At 35.9% G+C, this 17,090-nt stretch overlaps 1 protein-coding gene and 1 non-coding gene across 2 annotated transcripts in view; both read right to left on the bottom strand.

Moving 5' to 3' along the window:
- The window catches only part of nvy (CBFA2/RUNX1 partner transcriptional co-repressor nervy), a 157,738-nt gene that overhangs the window by 76,322 nt on the left and 64,326 nt on the right, over window positions 1-17,090 (bottom strand). The gene's annotated exons all lie outside the window — the stretch shown is intronic.
- Window positions 12,303-12,375, bottom strand: TRNAR-ACG (transfer RNA arginine (anticodon ACG)). The gene has a single exon. It is a non-coding gene; the product is annotated as a tRNA-Arg (tRNA).

Below are 17,090 nucleotides of genomic sequence, written 5' to 3' on the forward strand. Positions count from 1 at the left end.
TTATTTTGCAGTCACACTGAGAGGATGTTTCTGCCAGTGTCAAATCTTATTTTTATTTTCAAAATATATACCAATAAAAATTATTTAAAAAAAAAATCATATATGGTATATTGATTCGGCATCAACGTTGTGGAATGATATTTAGATCATTGAAAAAAAAAAAACTAACTAACTAACTAACCATCACGCCGCTTCCCCGCAGGGGTAGGCAGAGAGAATATAGCGCCACACCACTCTGTCCTTGCAAACATTCTTCGCCTCTTCCACGTTCATGCATCTCCTCATACATACCCGCCGATTGTTACGACTCCTAACCTGACCACTTTCAAGTATTTGGCATACCTGATCGTACCATGTTTTTCTGAGAGATCGCATTTCGACTGCATTCAGTCTACTTTCATCCTTCGTTTGCCAACTCCATGTTTCACTTCCATACATTAGAGTTGGAAACAGGACTCCGTTGTGCACTGCCAGTGAAACTCATTGTGTGGTTTAATTTTTCGTAATATTAAAAAAATCAAAGTTTATTATTATAATTGATGAGCCCTTTAGAGATGAAAAGTACCCTGTTCTAACGCAACACATTTGTGGAGGTCCTCACCAAAAAGTTAAATGTCCAATATTGCACAAAAAACCCTTGAAATGCCAATCTGTCCTGTTTACTGTATTCTATCAAATGCTTATAAAGTTGCGACAAAACGTGACCAATCCTGTGTTAAACCAATATGAAATCATAAAATCGCACCAAAACGTAACAATTTAAAAGCTTTAATTCCTAACTAACTAACTAACTAACCATCACGCCGCTTCCCCGCAGGGGTAGGCAGAGAGAATCGAACGCCACACCACTCTGTCTTTGCAAACATTCTTTGCCTCTTCTACATTCATGCATCTCCTCATACATACCCGACGATTATTACGACTCCTGACCCGGCGGCTTTCAAGTATTTGACATACCTGATTGTGCCAAGTTTTCCTCGGTCGTCCTCTGCTTCTTTTTCCAACTACATTCGCCCCATAAATTTGTTTAACCGTTCTTTCTTCACTCATACGCTCCACATGTCCAAACCATCTCAACACACCTTTCTTAATTTTATCGATAATGCTTATCTCAGCCTTACATTCTTTCCTTATTTCATCCTTCGAACATCTATCAAACATCGTTTTGCCACACATTCGTCTGAGGGATCGCATTTCGACTGCATTCAGTCTGCTTTCATCCTTCTTTTGCCAACTCCATGCTTCGCTTCCATACATAAGGGTTGAATTCCTGATTAGTTTAAATCATTTATAATGGAAATGTGACGTTTTGGTGAGGACCTCCACATTTACTGTCGAATGTTGGAACCAATCTCTCCAAAAGTTGGAGCAGAATCGATTATTTATCGAACTTCGAGCCCGTCGTTAAAAATTGTCGGCTCCAACTGTCCGAGATGTCGGATATTCCGAATTCCCGCCGAAGTGCGGAGTTTCCCGCGCGCCGGCGGGGGACATTTTGATTTTGAGTGATGTCTTCACTAACGAGACGCCAGCGCGCCAGATGCGGCGGCGGCACTTTCCCGAACTTGCGCGCTAATGGCCGCCCGGCTACCCTGGCGGTGCGATTCTCAAAGCTCGCTGTTAATACGAAAATTCCCTTTACTATAACCTGAAATAAAATGGTAAATAAGATGTTCGAATGATGAAATAAGGAAAGAATGCAAGGCTGCGATAAGCATTACCGATAAAATTAAGAAAGGTGTGTTGAGATGGTTTGGACATGTAGAACGAATGAGTGAGGAAAGAACGGTTAAACGAATTTATGAGGCGAATGTAGTTGGAAAAAGAAGCAGAGGAAGACCGAGGAAAACCTGGCAAAATCAGGTATGTCAAATACTTGAAAGCGGCCGGGCCAGGAGTCGTAATAATCGTCGGGTATGTATGACGAGATGCATGAATGTTGAAGAGGCGAAGAATGTTTGCAAAGACAGAGTGGTGTGGCGTTCGATTCTCTATGCCTACCCCTGCGGGGAAGCGGCGTGATGGTTAGTTAGTTAGTTAGTTAGAAATAAAACGTATACCCACCACACAGGCAATGCCTTTGTGGGATTTTTTTTTGTATAAAAATAAATATATAAGTATTGAATTTAAAATTGCTGTTACCCCTTTTTCTATAAGGAATTATAATGGGTCATCTGATAAGTAATGCGTTTTTTTTAAAGAATTTTTTAAATAGCAAATTTATTTGTGTGTCATGAAATGAAAATCGTGTTTTCAGACGGTATGTGAATTTATAATTACAATGTAACTTTGTTTCAAAAGCACTATAAGATTTATATATATTTAATATGTACTGGAGGACCCGAGTTCGATTCTCAGTGGGGGGGGGCAAATAAATATAAGTGATTTTTTTCACTTTTTATTAAATATTACCCTGGACTGGTACCTGAAGCGGAGGGCTGATCACCATTTCTTCTTGTATTATTGTTCAAGATAACACTGCGTTTGTATAATATATTGCAGTTCCTATGCACCACTAACTGCGAATAAGGGTTGAAAAAAAATCATTTTTTAAAAACACAACAAATCTTTAGTTTGTTTTGTAAAACATCTAATTTGTTTTGTTAAACGTCCAATTTACAACGTCCGATTTGGTAATTACAAGGTCTAATTTGGTATGTACAATGTCCGATTTTCTATATACAAGGTCCAATTTGGTATGTACAACGTCCGATTTGGCATGTACAAGGCCCAATTTGATGTGTACAACGTCCAATTTGGTATGTACAACATCAAATTTTTAGTAAACAACCTATCCTTTTTTAAAATCGCAACCAAATATATTTTAATTTTGAAGATGGACAGAATAGGCCCACGAGTAGCCTAATGACCGATATCGGAGAGAGGAAAACTTTAGGGCGACAGGTTGGCAACACTTGCTCCCAAATTCCCAACTCGGCGGACCAAAGTGGCGGGATTAGCGTAATTGCCGGAAAGGTATTGCCGGCATATCGACAACTTCCAACTACTTTTTGGGGAAAAATCCGGACAACTTTTAAACTGGCATGTTTTATCATAATAGTTACTTCAACTCTCTCCCCTAGCTACGCCATTCATAGCATCGAATCATCTTAACCGAAATTTTGAAATCTTGTCACAAAAAATATGTTTTAAATATATCAAAGTCATTTAGGAGAAAATTTTTACCTAAACGTTTGATATCTTACTAGCTTAATATTGCCCTGAAAAAATCCCATTGCGATTTTAAACTTAGAAGGATAATATATTGACTTGTGAAACAGAGTGTAATAATTTAAGTGTAATAATAATAAAATAATAAAACCCTTATCCGCACCCCAATGGTGCATAGGGCACTGTGTCTTATAAACACAGTGTTATCATGATCGTTTTGCACATGAAGGAAAGGTGATCAGCCCTCCGCTTCAGGTACCAGTCCATGGTAATATTGAATAAATATTACAGTGAAAAAATCACTTATATTTATTTTTACCCCCCTCCCTTGGGAATCGAACCCGGGACCTCCAGAACGGTAGACGAGCGTGCTGACCATTACACTACGGAGGCGGACAATTTAAGTGAATTTTAGGGGAATGAGAGTCAAATGAGTGGTTAGTTTCCATCAAATCATATCATGGAAATCATATCATGGAGACTCTCATACACTCTCATAGACTCTCATAGACTCTCATATACAATTATTACACTCTGTTACAAATAAAGGTCAAGTCATGAATAATTTAGAAAGTTTAGATATACATAAAAATTTAAATTCAGGTAAAACAATAATTAATAATATACTGTTTCAAAATACGTCACCATTATTATCAATGTTTCCTTTTACAAAAAAATGTTGTTCCTTAACCCCCCTCCCTATATTTATTAACCTATATATACACCTAAATATATTTTTGTTCGTTAGTTTAAATTTGTACCAGAAGATGAAAACAACTGTCGTTTTCGAAACTAGTCGTAAATAAAAATAAAACTCGATAAAGTGGCATATTCAAGTGTTTAATTTTAATAAAATAATCCAACTTGTAGTGAAAAACCCGTATCTATAAAACAAGTAATGTCGAAAGTAATGACATCAATATTTATGTATTATATATGATATTTTTCCTTTAAAAAAATGGGATAGATGTCCCAAAAACACGCGTTTCGTTCTAAGCTCGCGCCTCAGAAATATCGATGCAAAGTGGGCACATCTACCCCGTATTTCCACATCCTACGGCCGACCTCAAGGGCCCTCGCAGGCAGCGAGTGTGTATGACGCGCCGCTATTAATTTTTGCCCCGACAATGGAGCGGCGCTGCTGCTCTTGGCGGGACAAGTCAAATTTCCCGACGCTTCGAGTGTTCCGGATAGGTGCCTACCCGACCGTGCCGGCAATTTTCTTACTGGCAATGTTTTTTTTTCTCTTCTTCGCCCTGGCAACACTCGACTGCAGCTGTCAGATATTGGAGGGAAATGAAGCAATTATTGTGAACGGGCAGGTACTTTATTTTGATAGTTGGATAAGTAGGTACTCGTGAAAATGGTCCGCATTCTTAATTGTCTTTTAAGATGTTGTGAAAATACCATACAATAAATCAATGTGTTTTTTTTTTAATTTCCTGACGTCCAAGTGAATCTGAAATCTAGCTACGGCTTATGCAACACCGCTTATCATAACCCTACCCAGGCTTCAACTTCTTAAGTTTTATAGCCTGTACGTGAGTGGATTTACTCTTTATGTTTAAAGTTACTATAATTTCATGTAATTCATGAGTGAAAATTCTAGGCAAAAACTCAATGTGTGCTGACATCACCTGTATTCTAATCTAACTCACAAACCATCACACCGATCTCCGGAGGGGTCGGCAGAGAGAATAGAATGCCACACCAATAAGTCTATGCAAACAATCTTCGCCTCTTCCGTATCGTGCTATTCATCTACCCAGCCATAATTTCACATTCAAGTTTTTAACCTGACCACTTTCAAGTATTAGAAATAATTGATTAGCCAAGTTTTCCTCAACTACATTCGCCTCATAAATTGGTTTTACTGTTCTTTCTTTACTCATCGATTCCGAATTCGTACGCAGAACATAAACAAACACACTACAATTAATCATAACTGCTGGGAACTGAGTGAATGGTGCACTAAAATCAGTTTTAGCAAATAAAAATCTATCAGCGGAAGCTAAACTGGCAGTACACAATGGAGTTCTGGTTCCAACCCTTATGTATGGAAGCGAAGCATGGAGTTGGCAAAAGAAGGGTGAAAGCAGACTGAATGCAGTCGAAATGCGATCCCTCAGACGAATGTGTGGCAAAACGATGTTTGATAGATGTTCGAATGATGAAATAAGGAAAGAATGTAATGAGATAAGCATTATCGATAAAATTAAGAAAGGTGTGTTGAGATGGTTTGGACATGTGGAGCGTATGAGTGAAGAAAGAACGGTTAAAGAAATTTACGGAGCGAATGTAGTTGGAAAAAGAAGCAGAGGACGACCGAGGAAAACTTGGCACAATCAGGTATGTCAAATACTCGAAAGCGGCCGGATCAGGAGTCGTAATAATCGTCGGGTATGTATGAGGAGATGCATGAATGTAGAAGAGGCAAAGAATGTTTGCAAAGACAGAGTGGTGTGGCGTTCGATTCTCTCTGCCTACCCCTGCGGGGAAGTGGCGTGATGGTTAGTTAGTTTAGTTAGTTACAATCGCCTTGAAAATTCGACCTTATAACGGATAGTCATAATCAGTCAGACATCGACTAGTCTGAAATGATTTTTTTTAATTTTTAAAATTCATTAATAACTCCTTCAGAGGAGTTCTACATACGGGTATGCAACTCCGACTGCCCTAGCATTTCCCCTATTTTCCCTATGCACCATTGAATGCGGTAGAGGTCATTAAGTACCTAATTACGACTCGTTTTTGTCATAAACTAAAATAAGCACAAGACTCGCCATTTGTGGTGATGACATTTTTTATGCTAGAAGAATAGGTTGAAGAAGCAGTAGTATTAAGGGAAGGGATAGTGGAAAACTAGTTAGGTTAACCCATTGGTGTCTACGTTTATATATATATATATATATATATATATATATATATATATATATATATATATATATATATATATATATATATATATATATATATATATATATATACAACATTTTGAGTGTGTCCAAATACTTGTTCACAAAATCTGGATTATCTCCAATTACAGGAGTTATTTTCATATTATTTTTGTCGTAATAAATTATCTGGTCAAATTATAAGCTTAATAATAAAAATGAAATGGTATTTTCTGGCGTTTCTCATGTGTGTGATTATAATCCGGGATTCGGATCTCACATACTAAAATAAGAGTTTCTGCTTAATAAAAAGCTTCTTTACATCTCACCAATAGATGTTTCTAGTGAAGTTTTAGTGATTCATGAACAAGGTTTCTAAATTGGTTCATATATATAGAACTTCCAAGAATTTAAGTAGGTAGTGTGGTTGTCAATAATGGGTAGAATTGGTGAATGTTACACGTGTGTAAAGTGATCACTTAAACCAGCCTATGACGGTCGTAAGCCCCGTAAATGCCCAGACTTCCATATTCTTCTTCATCTTTGATGAGATGTCAAAAATATATATATATATATATATATATATATATATATATATATATATATATATATATATATATATATATATATATATATATATATATATATATATATATATATATATCCGCCTCCGTGGTGTAATGGTCAGCGTGTTTAGCTACCGTGCTGGAGGTCCCGGATTCGATTCCCAGGGGGGGTAAAAAAAAATTGTGATTTTACACTGTAATATTTATATAATATTACCCTGGACTGGTTCCTGAAGCGAAAGAGTGATCACCTTACCTTCTTGTAAGTAATGATCAAGATAACACTGCGTCAGTTCGACGCAGTGCCCTATGCACCAATGGGTGCGGATAAGGGTTATAAGTAAGTAAAATACATGTATATTGTATACACATAAATACGCGATACTGTGTGAAAAAAGTATACCAAAATAAATATAAATAATGAGAAATGGTACAAAGACCTTTTTGTAATTAAATATGTGTTAAAATCAATAAATAAAATATTAATATTCAATAATAATAAAAAAATCTATTTATTTTTGCGGTTTTTTTATAAATAATATTTGGTTAATCCCTTTACATTCCCTTCTCAAAAGACCTCTTCGTCTTTGTTGAGATATCTACTTATAAAAAATAGAAATTTTGCGGAGAAATATGGTGATTGGTACCAGGAGCAAAGGAGTTGAAGGAGTGTTGGAGTAGGGGAAGGGGACACTCTATTCTCAGCAGACGAGAGCTGAAGTGGACGTCCCGCGCAGGCGGCACCTACCCACCTACTGACTGCTTGGTACCTACACAAGTGCCCTACATTTTTCCATCGCTCCAAATTCAAATATATTCCATAGACGAAAAAATTAGCGCCAGATTTGCAAATCAAGTCAAGTCGATATAATTACCAACATAATAAAAAATAATTACCAACATTATAAAAAAACTAACTTTCGATACAAATTTTTCTAAATATTAATACAAAATTTTGGTTTTCAGCTAAAAATTCAAATCAAAGTTGCGGGCTATTAATTACTGGACCTTAACACATTGACTGCCAATGTCAGCCACCGGTCGCCGACACACTTGCGTCTTGTCGGCCATCGAAGGCTGACACTTTGTACATTATATTTTGAATATACAAAAGTCAACATAATCCGTTTGAACTGTGCTAGTTTGGAAGTTGGAAGTTGGCCATCCACAATGACAAGGAACTCAACAAGCTGCCATCCAGCGTGACGACCATCGCTCAGGAAGGCGTCCTGCCCAACACCTTGGCCATTTTCCAGCCCATGGGATCAAGAGGAAGGCGTTTTAATTTGTCGGCTTATCTTTTCCCCGCTCCACACTCGACGGCCCGAGACCGATTGACGACGTTTTAATGCATTTATTTTTGTATATCATTATTATCATCATTCTATTATTTTTATTATTATCTTCTTCGTCTTTATAAGCGCACTTAAGGAAGTATTAGACGAAAATGGCGCTATACAAATTATCCAAATTATGATTTTATTATAAGGTACAAAGTGTCAGCCTCCGGTGGCTGATATAAGTCAATACAAGGTACAAAGTGTCAGCCTCCGGTGGCCGATATAAGTCAATACAAGGTACAAAGTGTCAGCCTCCGGTGGCCAATATAAGTCAATATAAGGTACAAAGCAATTTAAATGTCGGCCATCGGTGGCTGACATTGCCAGTCAATGTTATAAGAACCGCCAAAAGACGTTTCTGAGGTATCTCTACATGAGAGAGTACTGTAGTATTATCCTTGGCTCTACCCGACCGAGTTTCTCCAGGGTATGCTTGGCTACAATAGTTTAGAAACTAGAAGGAATGTGTATTTAATTACGCATTTTTATCGATTGTTGCGCGGTATGATCGATAATCCTGAAATTGTCCGGAACATTGGTCTGTATGTTCCCGATAGTTACCTAAGACAGCGTCGGCATAGATTGTTTCACATTCCTATACACAGCACCAACCTGCCGATGGTTATGCCTATAGGAAGAGCTACCGCTATGTTGAACAATATCTCATTGGATATTGATCTGTTCCATGTGTCTGAAGGAGTTTTCCGAGGCGAGATTCTTCTACACTTTTAGCACTAGAATTCTTACTTATTTTCTATTTTTGTTAATGTATACGATTTAAATTTAAGTTTGTAATGTGTGTGTTAATTATTAATAAATAAATTGAATTGAATTGAATTGAAATTTAATTGAATTATACAAAAGGCAACAGAGAGACAAATCGATGAATATTTTAATATGTTATTATTGAAATAACTAAAGTATATACCATATACCTTAGTAAGAATTCTTAGTATTCTTGCATATTTTCGATTTTAATATATTTTAATGTATACGCTTAAAATTTTACGTTTGTAATGTGTATGTGAATAATAAATTGAATTGAATCGAAATTGAAAACATCAATAGACCTATGCACATCGTATCAAAACACCTATGCACATGCCACTATAGTGCAAGCCCCACACCGCGAACACTTTGCGGGGTAGGTGCCCCGAGAATGTCGCTAAGGTGGGCCACACACACAATGCCAGCGTTCCCCAAACTGTCAATTGCACGCACCGCCATTCCGCACACACACGCGGGCGATCTCCGCTAAAACACGACCCACGAACGGAACCTTTCTGACATGTTGTGTGGAATATGGTGGCTGACGAGAATACAAGCGCAAGTCAGAACTAGAAAATTAATTAAAATAAATTTTGATTACTTTTTCAAAGGTGTCCCAACTCGATATGAAGCATGTATTTTTTTTTAATTACCTAACGTCCAAGTGACTCTGAAATCTAACTACGGCTTATGCAACACCGCTTATCATGTCCCTACTCAGGCTTCAACTTTATAAGTTTCATAGCCTATGCCTACTCGTGAGTGGATTTACTTTTTATGTTTAAGGTTACTATAATTTCATGTAATTTGTGAGTGAAAATTCTAGGCAAAAACACTCGCTGTGAAGCATGTATCGTACTTCCCTTTTTTATGAAAGAAGATTGGAAAAAAAAGAAAATGTTTTGCTTCATTAAAAATGAGTTGAAATTGACGTTTTATTTCATTTTTTTGACATTTAAACACGTGTGAAAAAGTTTACCATATGTAAGTCTGAGTATTAACAGGGCTAATAGACCTGTCATAGGCTGGCTAAGTGATCACTTTACACACGTGCAACACTCACAATCCTACCCACGACTGAATACCACACTACTCAGGTAGTCTAACATGGGTAGAATGGTAAATGTCGGCCGTGTGTAAAGTAATCACTTAACCAGGCCTATGATACGTATACGGCCTATGATATGATATTAGCACCATAAATATCCAGACTACCGTAATATTCGTCCCATATATCGAGATGAAGAAGAATAAAAATGTAAAAAATATCTTTAAGTGGAACAAAATATTCAATTCAAACCCTTATGCAAAACCTCAATGGTGCATAGGGCACTGCATTATATAAACACAGTGTTATCTTGATCGTTAACACACGAAGGAAAGGTGATCAGCCCTCCGCTTCAGGTACCAGTCCAGGATAGTATTGAATAAATATTAGAGTGAAAAATCACAGAAAATCACTTTAAGTAGAGAAAATATAGACTTTTGAATAAGAATTTAGACACGCTCGAAATGTTGTAAAATTAACGTCGGTATTCTGAAAATACGACAAAAATACATATTTATATGGTAAATCGTATACTTACGATAAAACAATAAAAATTTTAAAAATCCAAAGGAAAGAATTGCTGAAAATAGTTGATTTTTCTTGCACATGTCGCTCACTCCTTTCAACAACGTCATATATAGACAAACTTGATTTTTCAAGAGATCGTTTTTAAAATCTTAGAATATAATAAAATGTATTAAAAATAAATATCAAGCCACTTATTTTCTCCATTTGAAAAATATTTAGTACATTTAAAACAATAAAAAACAATACCTTTTCTTAAAAATGCAAAAACAACACTTTCTGCCCTGTATCGGGTAAATATTGAGTTAAAAATATGCAACTTTTGCTGGGATATAGTGCATTTTCTGGAAATCCCGAAAACATAGACAACTGAAAATTGTCGATTTTTGATAAATGACGTTGTTGAAAGGAGTGAGCGATGTAATTTTTACTAAACCACGCAAGTAATTGTTTTAATAAGGTATTAATTTTTAATAAAATAAGACATTCAAGAAAATATTAATTTCTAATAAATATGACAGAATTATATGGACTTGATCCATTATTGTGGTGAAGTTGTATAATAGTTCGGATTGACCAAGTTCGGAGAGAGAACAGCTCTGTTGAAATTTGGAATATTGTCCAGACGGCCAAATGCCTTCAACCACTGGAAAGTACATATCGCTCACTCCTTTCAACAACGTCATATATCAAAAATCGTCAATTTTCAGTTGTGCATGTTTTCGGAATGCCCAGAAAATGTACTATATCCCAGCAAAAGGGGTATATTTTTTACATAATATTTACCCGCTACAGGAAAGAAAGTGTTATTTTTGCATTTTGAAGAAAAGGTATTGTTAAATTATTTTTTTAATGTACTAAATATTTTTCAAATGGAGAAAAAACATTCAGATTTTACCTAAAAATATCTGTTGCACAGTAAAAAGTTCAATAAGTGGCTTGATATTTATTTTTAATACATTGTATTATATTTTCAAACTTTAAAAACGATCTCCTGAAAAATCAAGTTTTTTGAAATATGACGTTATTGAAAGGAGCGATATGTATATTCCTGCTTCGATTCGGGTCGTATGCTTTATTTCCCTAAATGAAAAATTCAGTAATCACATTATCAGTTTTTTCTTCTAACCCTTATACGCACCCAATGTTGCAGATTTGTGAGCAAGTTCGCGCCGAGTTGTGGTCCCGTGGTTAGTGTCGCATACTCTTGAGTTTTTTGGTTCGAGCCCACTCTACCACAATTTGACACCTATTTCTAATAATTAGCCGTTCAGGCTCATGGAAATAGTATGTTTAAGTATTTTTGTAAATAATAAAAACACTAATATTTATCTTTTATAAAAAATATATATTTGGAGACACTAAAAATGTCCGTCACCCAATGGTGCATAGGGCACTGCATCATATAAACACAGTGTTATCTCGATCGATTACACATGAAGGAAAGGTGATCAGCCCTCCGCTTTAGGCACCAGTCCAGTGTAATATTGAATAATGGGAATTGAATATTGGGAAGAAATTTAAAAAAATAGAAGATATTAAAATTCTTAAGAAAAAAATTAATACCCATTACATATGAATCTTGAAAAAAAATACACAAAAAAGACTTTTATACCATTAATTATATAAAACATAAAACCTTCAACAGCACAAGAGCTCAGTCTCTCTTTTGGAGAGGCACAGCGAATCTAAAATTATAAGTTTGCCATATGTATAAATGTTTAGAAAATGTATTATGTTGTACTTAAAAATGTAACTATATTAAATAAATAAAATAAAAATATTAAAGTGAAAAATCACTTATTATTTAATATTCATTCATTCAAACCCTTATCCGCACCCAAATGGTGCATAGGGCACTGCATCATAAAAACGCAGTGTTATCTTGATCGTTAACACACGAAGGAAAGGTGATCAGCCCTCCGCTTCAGGTACCAGTTCAGGGTAATATGGAATAAATATTAGAGTAAAAAAATTACTTATATTTATTTGACCCCACTGGGAATCGAACCCAGGACCTCCAGAACCGTAGCCGAGCGTGCTGACCACTACACTACGGAGGCGGACATAATAATATACACACTTTAAAATGATAAAATGTGCCAAAACGCGGTCGCACTCTACCCGGAGAGCATAACGCGTCAGGAGGGTGTTGTTTGGTCGCGTTATTCGAGGCACTTAAATTAGCCGGCCGCCATTCCCGCTGCGGCAACCAATCACGGACGGGCAGCATATTGGAGCGGGCAAAAACCACCAATAGCACCCGTGGCTGAAATATCGCCCATACAAAGGTGGACTGGGACGTGTTCGGTTTGCGGCCGGGGGCCGTATGGGACCGCAGCCCGCAGATTGGGAGCGCATCGCTGGAGGTGGCGCGCACCGCACTTTGAGAATCATTATATTTTACAATGCGTATATCAAAATAGACACTCATATATAGGGTCCGCCATCTAAAGTTTTTTTTTTCAACTAGTGCTTATTTCGTGAATGGTAACACTTAGCTCATGTCTGATTTGACAGATAATTAGTTTTATCCTTCCGCTGAGCGAATATGGTTGTGTATACGCTTGAACAACGCTGGGAAATATTGCGACATTACTTTGAAAATCATGGTAATGTTGCAGAATGTGTGCGAAAATTGCGTACGGTTTTTGGAAGAAGAGAAGCACCGTCAGCTCCGTATGTTCGTTATCTTGTGAAAAAAGTGAAAGAAACTGGCATCCTCATCGATAAACCAAAGCGTGAAAAGCCAAAAACAGTGCGTACACCCGAGAATATCGATGTTGTGGCAGAAAGTGTGCGTGAAGCGCCATCAACATCAATTCACCGTCGTTCTCAACAATTGAACATTTCGGAGACATCATTGAGACGAATTTTGCATAAAGACCTTGGTATGACGCCATACAAAGTCCAATTGGTTCAGGAGTTGAAGCCAACTGACCATCCAATGCGTTTTCGCTTCGCTGAGTGGGCCTGCGATCGACTTACAGAAGATGCCGATTTTGCCAAAAAAATCATCTTTTCGGATGAAGCTCATTTTGATCTTGGCGGGTATGTAAACAAGCAAAATTGTCGTATTTGGGGCACAGAAAACCCGCACGCATACATTGAAAAGCCGGTACACCCAAAACGAGTCACTGTTTGGTGCGGATTTTGGTCCAGAGGCATAATTGGGCCATTTTTCTTTGAAAATGAGCAAGGAGTGGCCGTTACAGTCAATGGCGATCGTTATCGGGCCATGTTGAACGGATTTTTGTTCACAAAAATTGAAGAGGAGGATATTGGCAACATTTGGTTTCAACAGGACGGCGCTACGTGCCACACAGCCGAAGCTACACTCGATAGCACTTATAGCATTTTCAAAAAAAAAAAGTTATTTGGCGGACCCTATAGTTGAAATTTGGAAAATTTAATAACACTGCGAGAGAGAAATGAAATATATAGAACTTCCAAGAATTTGAGTACAATCTTTCAGTACACAACCATGATACACGATTTACAAACAACGGCGGTTTGATAGTCCCAAGAATTAACAATAAATATGGGAGTCCAACACTGCAATATATCGTTCCGATCATTTTTAATTTGTTGCCGACGGATGTTAGAGGTCAAAATAAAATATGGAACAAAGGCAAAATAAAGGAATGGGTAAATGATCAAGAGTTAATTTTATGAAAATTGTTAAATGTTTATATTCTTAAATTTTCTCTCTTTTTTATGTGTATATTAGGTTAACATCGTTAAAAACAATAAAAATGTATTCAAAGAGAACTCCACCGACAAGACACACAAGGTGGCTTGGTGGGTCTCTGCAAAATATTGTTTAAAATATGTTTAAAATTGTGATTGAAATAAATGTATACAATTTATGTTAACAAAAAAATTAAAATAAAAAAGTTTATATTTAGACCTGTAGATGGAAGCATCTTTAGCTTCCGAAATTAGTAGTTAAAATAAATATAATTCAAGTGGTAATTGGTGTTTTCATTTACAATAAAATACATCATAAATTTTCTCTGGTGTATAATATAATTTTGCTTTTCTATTTGATGTAGATTATCTATTTAGTATTATGTATATCTATGTACTTATAAAACATCGATGAATTATCTATAAACACATATTTAAAATTTTTAAAACGCCAGCAAAAAGTAGAACATACATCGCTTACGCCATTCAAGAACGTCATATTTCAAAAATCGTCAATTTTCAGTTGTGCATGTTTTCAGAATGCCTAGAAAATGTACTATATCCCAGCAAAAGCGGCATATTTTTGACTTAATATTTACCCGCTACAGGGCAGAAAGTGTTGTTTCTGCATTTTGAAGAAAATGTATTGTTTAATTATTTTTTTAAAACACTTATTATTTTTCAAATGGAGAAAAAACCTTCAGGTTTTACCTGAAAAGATCTGCTGCACAGTAAAAAGTTCAATAAGTGGCTGGATATTTATTTTTAATACATTTCATTATATTATTAAACTTTAAAAACGATCTCCTGAAAAACCTTTTTATATTTATGACGTTGAAAGGAGCGATATATCCATTCCCTAAATAGCTTTTTTCGCGCTGATTAAACGTAGTTTAGGAGGATAGGATTCCAAAGCACCCTATCTTGACACGCACTACATATCTCTATTGACACACGGCCGCCGAGGGATGGGAGGGTAGCAACCCTTATCGCCACATTGCAGAATGCCGGCGGTCTGCCTTATGCCAGAAGGGTAGGTACTCGAAAAAGTTTTATGCAGTATTTTTTTGTCTTCCAGTTTTCCCCTTTTTTAAATTTCAGTAATTGCGTTTGTATAACTACTGTAAAATAATAAAAAAATATACCACATTTAAAACATTTTGAGTGTGTACAAATACTTGCTAACAAAATCTGGATTTTCTCCATTTATAGGAGTTATTTTTAATTTTTTGACATCTCAACAAAGATGAAGCATATATAGCAACAATCACGGTTTGTCAATTATGGGTAGAATTGGTGAATGTTACACGTGTGTAAAGTGATCACTTAAACCAGCCTATGACGGTCGTAAGCCCCGTAAATGACCAGACTTTCATATTGTTGAGATGAATAGAAATATACGTTAGTTATTTTCAACGGTCATTTTCAGAAAAATATATAAACATCTTTTTGTTGTTGTTCGAAAAAACAGAAATCCGCTTAATTGAAAAAATAAAATTGCCAAAAAAATCTAGCCATGCTGGGGCTATTAGTAAAACATTAATTCAAAATCAGTCCTTTAATGATCTTTAAACCTTGTATATAATAAGCAAGGCAAATAATAAATGAACTCCCATCTAAAAAACCTTCCTTAAACTCCATTTGCTTTTCACTCTAATATTTATTCAATATTACCCTGGACTGGTACCTGAAGCGGAGGGCATGTGTTAACGATCAAGACAACATTGCGTTATATGATGCAGTGCCCTATGCACCATTGAGTACGGATGAGGGTTTGAAGAAGAAGACAATAAAATATGAATTACACGTTTTGAACCTCAAATAGGACGTTTTACAAACCAAATGAAAGAAAAATTATGTTTAAAAATTATAAATTAAATCGCTGAAGACTGATCACCAGGCCTTCATGTACAATTTAATAAACGATTAAAATAACCCTACGTATATACAGTATCGGGTTCGATTAAAATAAATGTAAGCGATTTTTTCACTCTTATATTTATTCAATATTACCCTGGACTGGTACCTGAAGCGGAGGGCTGACCACCTTTCCCTCATGTGTTAACGATCAAGATAACATCGCATTTATATGATGCAGTGCCCTATGCACCATCGGGGTGCGGATAAGGGTTTGAAGAAGAAAAAGAAATGTAATTCAGTAAGGCTGTCCAAACTTAAAACACTGTAAGGGACTTTTTTTGTAGTACGTCTTTTTTGTATTTTTGGATTAAGTAGAATCTGCTTAGTCCAAAAAAGCAAAAAAAAAGTACTACAAAAAAATGTCCCTTACTGTGTTTTGAGTTTGGACAGCCGAGTACCCTTGGCAAAATTAGTTGCGCATAAGCGATGAGGAATTTATTTCCTATTATAAATTGTGAAAACACCTTGTTGAAGTTCATATCCCATCTGTCATTTACTGTCGAAGGCGCGCTTACCTATGGTTTGACCAGCGGTGTTGCCAGCGCTTAGAAAATTCCTTCGGTGACATCATATATTCTTTGTTAGGTTTTCCATAGACAATGGACTGTCAATATCCGTTGAGGTGCTGATAAGGAAGGCAAACAATATAGGGAAATGGCATCCAAAGGTCGAACTTCAGTTTAAGAGGGAAATAATTTTTATTTATTTATTTATTTAAACTTCATTTACAGAAAATAAATAAGTACCTTGGCGGGCTTATTGCTAAAAAGCAATATCTTCCAACCAACCTAAAACAGACTAGTGATATTGATCAAAACATTTGAATATTACTCTGGACTTGTACGTTTTGTATTGAATTATCATAAAAACGTATGAAAACTAAAACACAAAAGTAAACAATATTTATAACAAGTAAACTATGTATAACATTTTGAGTGTTTCCAAACACTTGTTAACAAATCTGAATTATCTCCAATTATAGGAGTTATTATTCTTTTTTTTACATATCTACGTCAATGCCCAGACTCCCATATTCTTCATCATCCATGTTGAGATGTAAAAAATAATATAAACATCGTTACTTTTTTTTTTTTTACAAAAATAACAAAATTAGTATATAACCACTCACCGAGTTCGGTGAGTGGTTATATACTAGTTATATTAACAT

This window comes from Brachycentrus maculatus, unplaced genomic scaffold (assembly GCF_059751285.1).
Source record: "Brachycentrus maculatus isolate JH-2025_06_01 unplaced genomic scaffold, ASM5975128v1 h1tg000253l, whole genome shotgun sequence".
Lineage (NCBI taxonomy): Eukaryota > Metazoa > Arthropoda > Insecta > Trichoptera > Brachycentridae > Brachycentrus > Brachycentrus maculatus.